At 41.3% G+C, this 12,514-nt stretch overlaps 1 long non-coding RNA gene across 1 annotated transcript in view; it reads right to left on the bottom strand.

Moving 5' to 3' along the window:
* Nucleotides 1-1,144: 1,144 nt before the first annotated feature.
* LOC132249398 (uncharacterized) overlaps nt 1,145-12,514 on the bottom strand; it is a 31,796-nt gene continuing 20,426 nt past the window's right edge. Inside the window, exons 2-3 of the long non-coding RNA XR_009460887.1 lie at nt 2,963-3,054; nt 1,145-1,665 (exon numbers count right to left, since the gene is read on the bottom strand). This is a non-coding gene — a long non-coding RNA (uncharacterized LOC132249398). The remainder of the gene's footprint in view (nt 1,666-2,962; nt 3,055-12,514) is intronic.

The raw sequence follows: 12,514 nt of genomic DNA, 5'->3' as shown, positions 1-12,514 counted from the left end.
TGTTAGTCTATTGCATTGCCTCTAGTGATGCAACAGTGCCTCAATAAAATAGGACCGTGGATAAAGAATAGCTGGCTGCAGCCCAGTTCTGGAAAGATAAGTGATATTAGCCAGCAAAGAAAAGCAGTTTCAGGAAGCAGCTGAAAAGAAGTCTTCCATTATTTAATGTCTCCAATCTCTGACCTTGTGCTTCAATTCATTTGGAATTTCAGTGCCCTCCATTACTCTTACAGGCACAAGCATATGGTAGTTAAAGCACACTTACTCTTATTTGAATATGGCCATGAAATGGCAAAGGTTAACCCTCCATATTCTTATGAGTTAATGCCCTGCGATTGGTAACAATTGATAACCAAGATACTGTTATACATCTAACCCATAAATTGTGTTCTCAGTTTTGAACTGTTCTTTTACTGCAGTTACCACTAGTGTAATTCCCACCAGTTTCCCACAGTATCATTTGAAAAAAATAAATAAAAAAGAATAGGCCTCCATATCTTGTTCTTACATAACTTACACTAAAAAAATAAGCACTTAGTCTGTTCTGTTCTATTGATTTTTATCATTATTTTCCTTTAATTGTCTGATTTGGAGATCAGCTATTTTTACAAAATGTTACAGCACATTAAGTGCGGAGTTCTTTAACACTGAAGCTATTTTTCCTATGGAAAGCTCCCGCTGCCATTGTCTTTATCAAAGCCTCCATTTTCTGAAAGGCTTGGGTTCATCACAAACCTGAGTTCTGGAGCTTCCCTGCTCTTTGTTCAGGCTGTGTTGTATTTTTTAAGAAGTGTTGTTTTTGTGGGACAAAATGAAAACTTTCACAGATCAGCGTAGACTTTGTCAGCATATTTCAAAATCCAGTACGAAATCCCAAAATAGCTTGAAGAGATGCTAGAAATCTCACAATTTGTATTTTAAGTAGCAAAAGAATACTGTACCTTTTTAGGTTGTTGGAGTTGTATTTTTAAAACTTTGATGAATTAAAGGCTCACTTATGTATGATACAATCACAGACTATTTCAGAAAACATCACCTTCAGTGTTCTGGGATTTCTGGAACCAGAAAGGTGGGGAAGTTTGTTGTTGAGAAATGAGAGAAATGAAAAAAAGACACAAGCTTCTTGCAGTTAAAAATTCTTTAATTGCATTTGTCAAGATGTTGCTTTATTCTTTGGGATTAATGTATGAGTTACAAATAGCTCAACTTCTTCCTTTTTGCAAGTCAGCAAAGGTAAGAATTGGGGCGGGGGCAATGGAGCAGTGTCTTTTTGCCCTACACATTTGAGGACTGCCTGATTATTATTGCCCTGCTACCCAGTCTGCGTGATGAATGACTGATGTCTTCCTCTCAACCTCTCAGTCTTGCTTTCTAAATTCTGGCATTTAGCACTAATTGCTTTTGCATTCTCTTCCAGCCCAGCCAACCCCACTTCATAATATTGGATTGGAAAAAAAGATTCCTTTGCTCCTGTGGATCTCTGGATGAAATATGGTTACCTCACTGAGCTGAAGGCAATCCAGCTCTTCTCAGTGCCATGCCAGACTTGCCAAAGGTTGTGTTAAAATGTAGAAGTGTACATCTGTTAGCAGTGCCATTCCAGTCTGAATAGTTTCTACTTCTCTCATCTTCTGTGCGCTGAAGTATATAATTGTATGACTAAGTCTGGAAGAATATTAAAAGGGACAGTGAAGATTAAAGTTAAATAGGTTTGGTAACAACACAAATTTAGCATTCACTATTGTTGCTGAAGCAGACTGAGTAAAATTAGGGAGGAGTAAATAGGATTTTGGAAAGAATCTTTTTAAAGAATTTGATTCTCATTCTTGATAGACCACCAAAAAGTACTTGACCCACACAAAGGTCATCCTTAGAAAACTCAGCAGTTAGCAACAATGGTCAAACAGTACTGTACATATGAACCAAATGCTATCACAGTATTTTCTTGTATGAGGATGTAACAGGACCAAGCCCTAGGAGTGGTCATGGCACCCCATGGTGACCCTGCAGCTCCTGCTCTGCTCTGGCTCTAGGGTCCCTCCCTTCTTGCCCATCACACCTTGATGTTCTTTAAGTTTGGAAAAGAAGGCTGCCCAAGATCCCTAGAGTGCACCCTATTCTGTTTTCCTTTCAGTGGATCCCTCTAAGTTGGCCCCCATAGCCTGTATTTGCCTCCAGGGTACCTGCTATCTTATGGGCTAATTTTGTGGCCTCCAATTTCCCCTGTAGCCATGCCCATGCCTCATAGATGTCACTAGTCAATCAGTTCATTGGCACTTGGCCCCAGTTTCATCTCCCAACTCAGGGGGCTTCTATGTCCCTTCTCAGTCTCTGTCCTTCCTGGGTACTGTGGTTCTTGACCCTGGCACCACTCCTCTCAGGCGCTGGGTGCTTTCATCCTGTTTCTGTCTTTCTCTCACTCTTTTGCTGGGTCCCTGGCCCTAGTTCTCGTCCTCTCAGGCTACACTGCAGCTTGTACCCTGCCCAAGCCTCACATGCAACTCTTGGACCTCCTATCTCTCCTATCAGTCCCAAGCTGGTCCACCAGTTTAACTATAACATATGAATAAACCTTCTGGCCCTAACACAAATTCTCACTGGGTTTGAACCCCAAACATCTGCTCCTTTGCTGATTCCCAATATTTCCCCCTACCCTGAGTCCTATACCACTGCCAGCCAGCAGCTTTCTACCTGCATGCTCAGGGTAGTTCAAGTGTCACTCAAAGCTTTCACTTTAGCTTTCACTTATCACAGGATGATAGCAGAGGTATGGACTATCAATGCAGAGCAACTGCTATATGTTAAATCCCTGCCACATCTTACCTTGCTGCTTCCTTTTTTGTCCATATCTAAAGCCCTATAACCCAGCGTTCAGCCTCTGATTTATTCAAAGGCAAAACTACTTTTCATTTTTTTTATTTGAATTTAATTCCCAAAGGCTTTCAGTACCTGGGTTACTTACATTTCTTTTCATACTGCAACCCCTCAAATATGAACCATCCAGAATGTTTTTTCTCCTCAGTCAGTTGATGGGATAACTCATCAATTGGATTTCTTGTTGAAACAGAGATTGAAATTTGTGTCTGAGTCAGTGAGCAAACTGACCATCCAGGCATACAAACTCACTAGCATCAATGATTGCACACAATAATAACTAGTTCTAATGCAGCATACTAACAATTTACAGTAAGATAGAGAAGGAAGGATAGTGGATGCTTTCCCAAAAGTTTGTGTTACAATCTGATGTGAAATTTGATTGTGGGTTTACTAAATGACAAAGACATTGAATGGAGTTACCATTACTACTGATATATAATGTATACAGTTTGTATTCCTGCTAAAAATAAGGGTACATGAACTATTTTACATATGTTGTATTTCTTGATGGTTTTATTTTTCAAATAATAAAAATACCAGTTCCTATACTACTCTATGATTGTGCATATATTTTCCCATTAGTCTATTAGGAAAATGTTGACTGTAAAAAGATGAACTTCTGTGGAAGCAGTGGCAAAATCAAATGTCTTCTACAGGAAATGCCCTGCAAAAGCCCCCCCAAACATTTAGGTTATATGACTTAGTTGATATTATGTGCCATGGCTGAGCACAGGGACTGCCTATACCTGTGCTCCAACATGTTCTAACTGGAACGCTTCAGAGTAGATTCAGTTAATCTCAATGAATTGAGTCTGCTCCATGTTCCAGTTAGAATGCTGCAACGTTGCTGCAGCAGCATGTGTATTAAGCCCCCACACATTTACAAATGGCCGTGGGACACTTTAACTAAACCTCACCAAATGAGGTTTAGATAAAGCATCTTGTGGCCATTTTTAAATGTGTCGGGGCTTAATACATGTGATGCTATGGCATTTTAACTAGAGCGGCTGCCCAGAAACTGCTCTAATTAAAATGCCTCCCTGCCACCTCAGATTATGTGTATAGGCCACCCGAGAGGAAGTCTCTCAGGTTGCTAAATTTCAAGCTGTATAAGTACCTATACATCAATATCAACACTCTGAATTACACATAGAAGAAAAGAGAGGAAAAAGCAAAATCTTGGGAGATGGGATATAATGTAATCCTTATGGGAAACAGGACACTCCATTGTGCATTAGAAATCCTAAAATGTAATCTCAGCCAGAACTCACTGTAGTAATCCCAGATGGATGTAACAAAGTCCTCATCAGGAAAATAAATTGTCACAATTGCAGCATCCACTAGAGACAGGGTTATGATCACTTCTGTCCATTAAGTCACCCCAAACTCTAGCTATCCAGGACACCTCTTAGATTATAAACTTCCTTAGGAAAATAAGAATGTGTGCTATTACCTGGCATGAGATAACAACACTAACATTTTCTCACTACTGACCCAGCCACCTAATATTACTTCTGTCTTGTCTAGTTTTCAGCCTTAACCAAGTTGTCACTGTCCAAGTCACTGCATCACACAGGCAGTAGACAAGAATGGACACTCCATTATGAGTTTGATGCATTATTTATTCTCAACTAGAAATGCATACACACATGACTGAAATATGGAAAATTAAATATAGATTCCTTTCTAATGATTATGTTTTAGCCTAAACCTATGTAGACAGTGCAGGAAAGGTTTTGAATATCTTTGGCCTCTTCTCAAAGTGGTGTTCTTCTAGTCTCTTTTCCCAAAGTGTTCCCACCTTCACCCAGAAGGAGTCAAAACCACAGTGAGCTATTCAAACACTTTTCTTTATAACAGTTAAGAGTTTTGCAATCAGGGATAGAAAAAAGGACGTGTTCATTACTTATTCAGTTGCACAGCTCACATTTCAAGTTTAGGCTATCAGATGCTCGCAGCAGTTACCAGACTAAGTTGCTTGCAGAAAAAAGATGTACTGCATTTGATGCTTTGTTTTACTTCTCAAATCAAAATTCATTGGTGGTTTTAAAGTTGAGAACATTTAAAGTCAGGAAATATCAGTTTCTGTTGTTGAAATGTAGAGATTCAAAGCTAATGTGGTTGAGAAGTTTTGGCCATCTAATCTTGTAGCCTTCTAAACTTCATTTGTCTCAAACTCCAAGCCATTATTTTAAGTGCTGAAAACTTGGTAAAATCTAGAACAGAACTGTCCAGCTTCTGAGCTGTGGGGACTGCATGCTACCCAGACTGCACCCACCAGGCTGCATACCGCACACACTGCATGTGAGCCCCAGATAGGCCTCTGGCATAGCACAGTTCTCCTCAGCTCATGTGTGGAACAGACTCAATTAGTCGAGTCTGCTCTGAAGCAGTGGATCTCTGGCACGTCGTGAGACAGAAAAGTATGTGTATAAATGCCCTTAGGTACTAGATTTAATGTGCATTAACTAAAGAGTGTTAATGTGCATGTAGACTCGTCCACTGAGAAGCAGGACCGTGGTGACAGAAATCAAAATCAAAGAGTGAACTGAGTTTCAGTTGGCTGAAGAGTGATGTATGATCCTTGTTGAATGAGAGAATGGTCTATGCCTAAATACATTTCATGCTCAATTAAATGTTCTCTTTTACAGCAGCTTATTGTCTAGTATTACTCATTCCTTCCATAGAACACTTTATATTTCTAGGGCTAAGTACCATTTCCCTGAAGTCAGTGGGTAAGTCTGATATCGACTTCAGAGAGACTGGGATGGCTTTTAGAAAATGGGAGCAAAACATTTCCATTGATAAGAGTGGATGTTAGTATGGCAGTGAGAGAGTGTGTGTATGCATGCATGCATGTTCGCTATCCACAACTGACATTTGGAGTTTCTGTGAGTCATTCAGCAGACGGGATAAGTGAGTGGGTGTGATGGGAAAGAGATGAACACATTTTACTGAAAACTTTGATAGCTGCCTGGGAGATTAACAAAGAACAGGGTCTTCTTGACAAGTCTACAGTGACAGAGGACCATATCTTAAGGAACTTTAATTCATGAAGTTCCTTCCAGGCTAAAATAGACATTTAGGATAATACCTAGACTGGAAAACTAGAGACTTGGACAGACATTAGATGCCTATGTACCAATAGGCTATCCAGAGTACCCCTACTCCACAAAGCCCCATAGGTGCCTAGATTAATTTGGAGCCGACATTTTGGCTTGCTCAGTTCCTTAGTGGGAGCTAAACTTAGGCTTCTATACATGCTTAGAAATACTCCAGTGTGAGCAGATAGGCATCTGACTCCTGCCTATAATTTTTTGGGATCCAGAATGGAGGTGAAGTAGAGCTTACATTCCACCTCAGTCACCAGAGGAACATAATAGGGCAGGTATGATCAGTGTGCATATAGTACATGCCACCAACATGATTTAAAGCTTACCAGCCACTCTCCCTTTCACTCCAACATATAGGCTGAGGAGGAAACACCTGTGTTTTAAGAATCATTGGCCACATCTACATGAGCACCGGACTGTGCAGTTGCTACTGCACAGTCATTTAGTATTTGGACAAGCAGGTACTAAATGACTGCATAGTAATCGGCATTACTGCGCAGTACTATCGCCATACAGTGTTTTCAGACGCTACTGTACAGTAACTCGTTCCTACTGTGCAGTATCATTGCTGCACAGTTGGTGCCCACCAATGCTGCTGTGCAGTAGCCAAAAACTGCTGCTATGTAGTATCTTAGTGCTACTGTGCAGTAGCGTCTCATGTAGATGGGCCCACTTTTTCCATAATAGCCTAGTGGCTAGTGCACTCATCCAGGAAGTAGAAGACATGGGTGCTAAGCCCTTCTCCGCGGGAAGGAGGCAGCCCACAATCCCCCATTTCTGAAGGGAGTGTCCTATTCACTAGGCTGTAGAAGAGTTAGGATGAGAATATCCTGCATCCATCTTATTGAAGCTGGGCTGCTATACAGCCATGAAGCCTTGCAACCAGCAGGGAAGTGAGAAAGAGGAAGCCCCAGTTTGTAACATGGCTGTCAGGGCACTTGGCTGCAAAGGTTTGGCTCTGAGTTCTAGGCCCAGCTCCCAGGACCATTTATGCATTATCTATTAGACAGTCATTTAGTGAAAACCAGAAATAACACTGAGAACAGCAACCAGAGCCCAGGACTCCTTTCATTTAGATGAGTGCCCTAACTACTTGGTTACACAGGCTGGCTTCTTTTTGCTACTCCCTCCCTGATCCCATAAACCTTGAAATAAAGAATACTACCCCAGCCTAGCCTAGCCTAGCCTAGCCTAGTCAGGATCTGACAGGGTAAGTCACTTTTCTGGTTTTGAATCCCATCAGGCTGAAAGTAGCATAGAGCCCAGAGTCTCTCACTTCCTGGAGAGGTGGTTTAACTAGTAGCCCAGGATATCCAATTCAAATGAGTTGGTGGACTAGATGCAGACTGCATGGCTTCTCATGGGCTGTATGACCTACCTCTGGATCCAGCCCACGGGTCTTCTCACCCTGGCTCCTGGATGGCACTGAAACCCTGTCAACATGGCTACTGAAGCTACAGTGCCAACAAGGTGAGCAGTCGGGGGATGACCAGTGCAGATTCTAGTCACCAGAAGTGACTGAAACCACTAAATTCGGCAGTGACATTCACCGCTTGGTTGCTGGCTGTGCAAAACTACTTTAGTAGTTGCAGCAATGGTCCTTCATTGGTGGTGCCATTAACTCCTTGGCTGCTGGCAGCCATAGCATAAAGCCCTGTGGGCTGTATGTTTGACACCTTTGCCCTATATTGTTGGGCAAAAGGTGGGTGGCAGCACCTCATTTACTATAATAGTGAGACTTGCTCCATTAGAAGGGTCCCTACCAGCTGAGGAGGACTCCAAGCTCTGGGTTGCAAACAGAGACTTGTATGCAGCCCTGGGTCAGGTACTTAAGCTGCAATGAGGGGCAGAAGTCCCCAACTCAGGGTCTAGGAAGAGGTGCCGAACTCTCTTTAATTTGGGAGCTAACCCTATTTCTCTAAATCATGCTTTTGGGGCCAGCCACTTAAATTGTAGGTGCTGTGATGCTTGAATTGCATTTAATTCAAGGAGACATCTATAATTGGAGACAGGTTAGATTTAGTCAGTTAAATTATTACCAAAAAAAAGTGCCAGCTATGATATTCCCATGATTCTTCTTTGACTATTCCCCTACAACCGTCCAAATTTAGGCTGAAAAATCTCCAGTTCTAAGCACTATGGAATGGTCCACAGTACCTGCCAAGGGTGGTAGCAATGATGGGTTTTTTGTTTGTTTGTTTGGTTTTTTGGGGGGGATGCTTTTTATTTGAAGTCTCAGATTAGGCAGGTCAGAGTTTAGTACAGATCTGTGAGCTCTTATGTGCTTTGTCATCACAGTTGTACACCGTATTTGAAAATCTGATCCCTTCCCTGCCTTTTCATGATGATTGCTATTTTTGGTATGACCATCCCCTGTATCTCTGCCCAGAAACTACATAACAGAAATGTCACTTTAGTAGATCTATTGTATTTTTGTGCCTGTGAAAGAATCTTCATATTTACATATTCCAAGATTAGCTGACATATACCCCTGCTGTGCAGAGAAACAAAAAGCCATTCTACTGCAGCTCCTCTTCTTTCCTAAGAACAGTGCAATGTCCAGCAGGCAAAAATCCAGAGTTTGGTGGTTCATTTTTGTCCTTCCCCACTATTTTTTTTTTTTTTTTCAAAACTGACAAATTTGGCTCATGCATTCTACACATGGTCTCCCAGGAAGCTTGATCGTGTCAACCTTTTAGTCATACTGGTTGAAATAGGAGATCCTGCTTATGGCATTTGCTTGCTTCTGTCAGCTCTTGTTAAACCAGGCATGTCTTCTTTTTGCTGAATCCATGCTGGTTGTTCCTGATCACCTTGCTTTTCTCTAGGTGCTTCACAGTCGATTCCTTGAGGACCTGCCCCATGATCTTTCCAGGTGCAGAGGTCAGACTGACTCTGTAATTCCCTGAATCCTCCTCCTTCTCTTTGAAGTCAGAGGTGGTGCCACCTAGCAGCTACTAATTCCATCTCTCACCTGGTCTCATAAGAGTACCATTCTGATCTCACCTGGCACTCCTTGCTGAAATATCCACTGGTGCAGACCCTATTTAATCCATTGCCTGGAGCCCAGCCCTTGTAACCTAGCCTGTCTCATTTACCAGCTTGATCTAGGTAAATGGCCCACAGCATTTCACCAGTTTTCCTTTGCTGGCCCTCTGTCAACTGTCTGCTCCTTTCTTAAAATTAACATTCCTTTCTTAAAGTAACAGGGGCTAGGGACTCCTGTTATGGACAAAATATTTGCTCTTTCCCAATCATCTGGGACCTCACTTCATCTCCAGAAGTTTTCAGAGAGGATAGCCAATGGCTTTGAAATTGCCTCAGCCAATTCCTTCAATAACTAGAGTGCATCCTATCTGGCCCTGCCAACTTGTAAGCATCTAACTTCTTTCAGTAATCACTAACCTGTCCTTCCACTACTCTGAGCTTTTGCCTCCTTCCTTATTTTTGCTAACAACAGCTCTCATCATCTGGTAGCTGCCTCTGTTTGTGAAGACTGAAGTGAAAGAAGATGTTGAATACTTTAGGTTCTTTTCAACATCCATAACTAGATTGTCTTCTGCATTTTGTAAGGAAGCTACTGATTCTTTGGTCTTCCTTTTCTCTTGGCATACTTATAGAATCCCTTTTTATTGTCTTTTATGTCCCTTGGCAGTTGCATCTCAAATCATGCCTGGGCCTTCCTAATTTTCTCCTTGCATGTCTATGCAAGTACTATGACCAAGTTTCTACTTTTGATGAAGTTTTTAGGTTAGTAGTTTATATCTAAAATTGCCTGAGTTCCCTGAAGCTCCTTACACCAGCCTCTAATCTTTTTCTTGTTGATCACGTCAAGTATGAAGAAGGATGAGGAAAAGGAAAGACACTGGGGTTTTTTTTACCTTCACCCTCAGTACAGCAGAAAGCAAATTCTGACAGATGTCTATCTTCTGTCAGTATTTGCTTCTGGATGTACCTTTGAAAGAAACAGTAATTTTGAAATTAAAATGACACCTATCAGAATTTCCCATCAGCAGTGAACCTAATCCATATTGTTCCCTTTTGGTAGCAAAGTAGATCGGTAAGACAGCTCAATTTTATAACTCAGTAAAATCAAGAATGGAAGATTTCTGTAGTATCACGCCACGGGAAGCTTCTGCAAGGACATCTTGACATGTATGTTAGAATAAAAGAAGTTTTCTTAAAAACATTACTCAAACATTAGAATGCATCTACACAACACCTGCTATATGGCATAATGTGGAACTTACCCTAGAAAGCTCTAGTGTGGGAGGAGAAGTAAGAGGAAAATAGAGGAGTCAGCAACTTATATCAAATTATTTAAGGGGGCTGTAAAAGAAGCAAGGTTATGGTGGGATGATTCCTACAAGATGCAGACAAGCAAAATTAAGCTAATTAAACTGAAGCTATGATGCAGAGTTAAAGATAAATTATTTCTCTGGTTATGAAATTAACTTGAACACAGCGGGATACTAAAAGTAGATACAGTCCATTTTCTTCTTAGGTGCTCCTTGATACATGGATCTGTTAAATGGAATTTAAAGGCAGCTAATGGGGAAAAATTATAAAAATCTGATTAAATACATAGAAATAAAGAGCATAAAAATAGACACCCTCCACACTATCCATTCAGCAAATGATTTCCCTCCTTACATCCTATGGTATGTTTTAGCAATCAGTATATTTGCCAACATAAAATAAGGTTATTAAAATATGTAGGTATGGAATTGAAGAGAATTACATTTGGCAAGGCATTAAGTAGTTTATATCCCTGTCCTTGTTTCTTTAAAAACCACTGATGAAGTCTGGTATGATGAAGTCTAAGTATAAGAAATTATCCCAGTTCTGGAGACACATGGCCTGCTCAGAGATCAAAACTGTAACAGCAATCTGTGTGAATCATGGCTTCATAGAAACAAGGGAGATGACAAAAGTAATAGCTGTACTTGCTTACAATAGATACCTATTCTTGCCCTTGTCTGTAATTTACTGACAAGCTAATCAGCAACTGCTGCAGATCTAGCTCAGTGTCTCTGGCACCATGAAACCATTAGGTCCATAACGCCCAGGCTGACTCTCAGCTGCTACTTGTAGCATCTACTAGCATTCAGTGTGTCGGACCTGAAGACTGCAAAGACTTTCCTCTCACTAGAACTGTAAATAAAAGGTTCTTTCAACATGATGCTTCTAGGGAAGTAGTTAGGGTGTGGCTGATGGGACAATGTACACTGAAGTCCTGACTCTTTGGAGATTGGTATCGTTCAGGCACCCAATGGCTCTTATTTTAGAATAGTTGGGGAAAAGAGGTAGTTGCTATTCCTCTCATATTTTGGGCTAAGTGGTGTTTTCCTTGTTTGCAAAGGAGTATTGTTGCACTGGATGCTGGAACCCAGACAGTGCCATAGCAACAACGTTTGCTGGCTGGGACAAAGCACACAGGGGCAGCCTGCCCTCTCCCCGCATCCAGAGCTGGGGGGCACATGCCCTCCGCCATGCTTGCCCGGGAGCGCACACAGCAGTGCAGTCCACCCTTCCCCCATCCCCGTGCCCCTGCAAATGAGCTGCTTGCAGCTCCATCCCACGCACTGCCCTGGCTGGGCAGCACCTGTTGGAGCCCCTTTGCTTTGGAGGCCAGGGCGGTCACCCTGCTCACCTCTCCCCTTGCTATGGCACTGAACCCAGAAAAAATAATGGGAAAGTGATTTGAATAATTTGGCACCCAGTTCATTTTACCTATTAATGCCTTGTATTGTCAATCGCTAATGGGCTCTGTTGATAACATACAAATGGGCTTTCTTTATAATGCTGGTTTATTGTCTGGACCTTGGGCTTATAAATGCAGTAGTCTCAGACAATTCCAAAGCCTTGGTGGATAATAGTCTGTTATAATCTTCCTACAGCAAAATCACTGTGGGCTTGGCAGTCTCTGTTATAAACAGATATTATATCTGACTGAAAAAAGGGCATGGGCAGTTTTTTCCAGGTTAGGCCAGACGGAAGAAAGAGCCTATTTAGTCATATAGTTAATAATAATCACATTGAGTTACCACTTCATTTATCAAAATGTGTTCAAATGCTTGTTTTACAACAGCTATGTTACAGCGTGGGCTCTGATGAGCAGTTCTTTAATAGTCTCTCTCAATTTGCAAACAACTTATTTGATTAACTAAATTTTTGGTAGGGAAAAAATGCTCTTTTCCAATGGATATGGCTGTCTAATCATTGCTTGATGTGTTGATTCCGTGCAGCACAAACTAGATCCTTAGCATTCATTTGAATTCCTAGTTTATGACCATTTACAAGGCACATTACTCTGTCTCCTTTTAAAAAATATTAATAACTCATAAACATTGGTGTTGATCAACTTATCTTTGGCATGGTGCTCCAGATTTCAAAGTAGCCCAGGCAACTAGGGCTCATTTTTCTTTTTTCTGCTTTTTACTGTTAAAGAGGGGGAAAAAGGATGGAAAATAATGCAAAAGTGTTCTCTTTTCTTGTTTAGGCATCTTCCTAGAATGGCTTAC

Source organism: Alligator mississippiensis, chromosome 3 (genome assembly GCF_030867095.1).
Source record: "Alligator mississippiensis isolate rAllMis1 chromosome 3, rAllMis1, whole genome shotgun sequence".
In the NCBI taxonomy this organism is placed as follows: Eukaryota; Metazoa; Chordata; order Crocodylia; family Alligatoridae; genus Alligator; species Alligator mississippiensis.
Note: the sequence above shows the minus strand (reverse complement) of the source record. Positions and strands in the feature narration are given on the sequence as shown.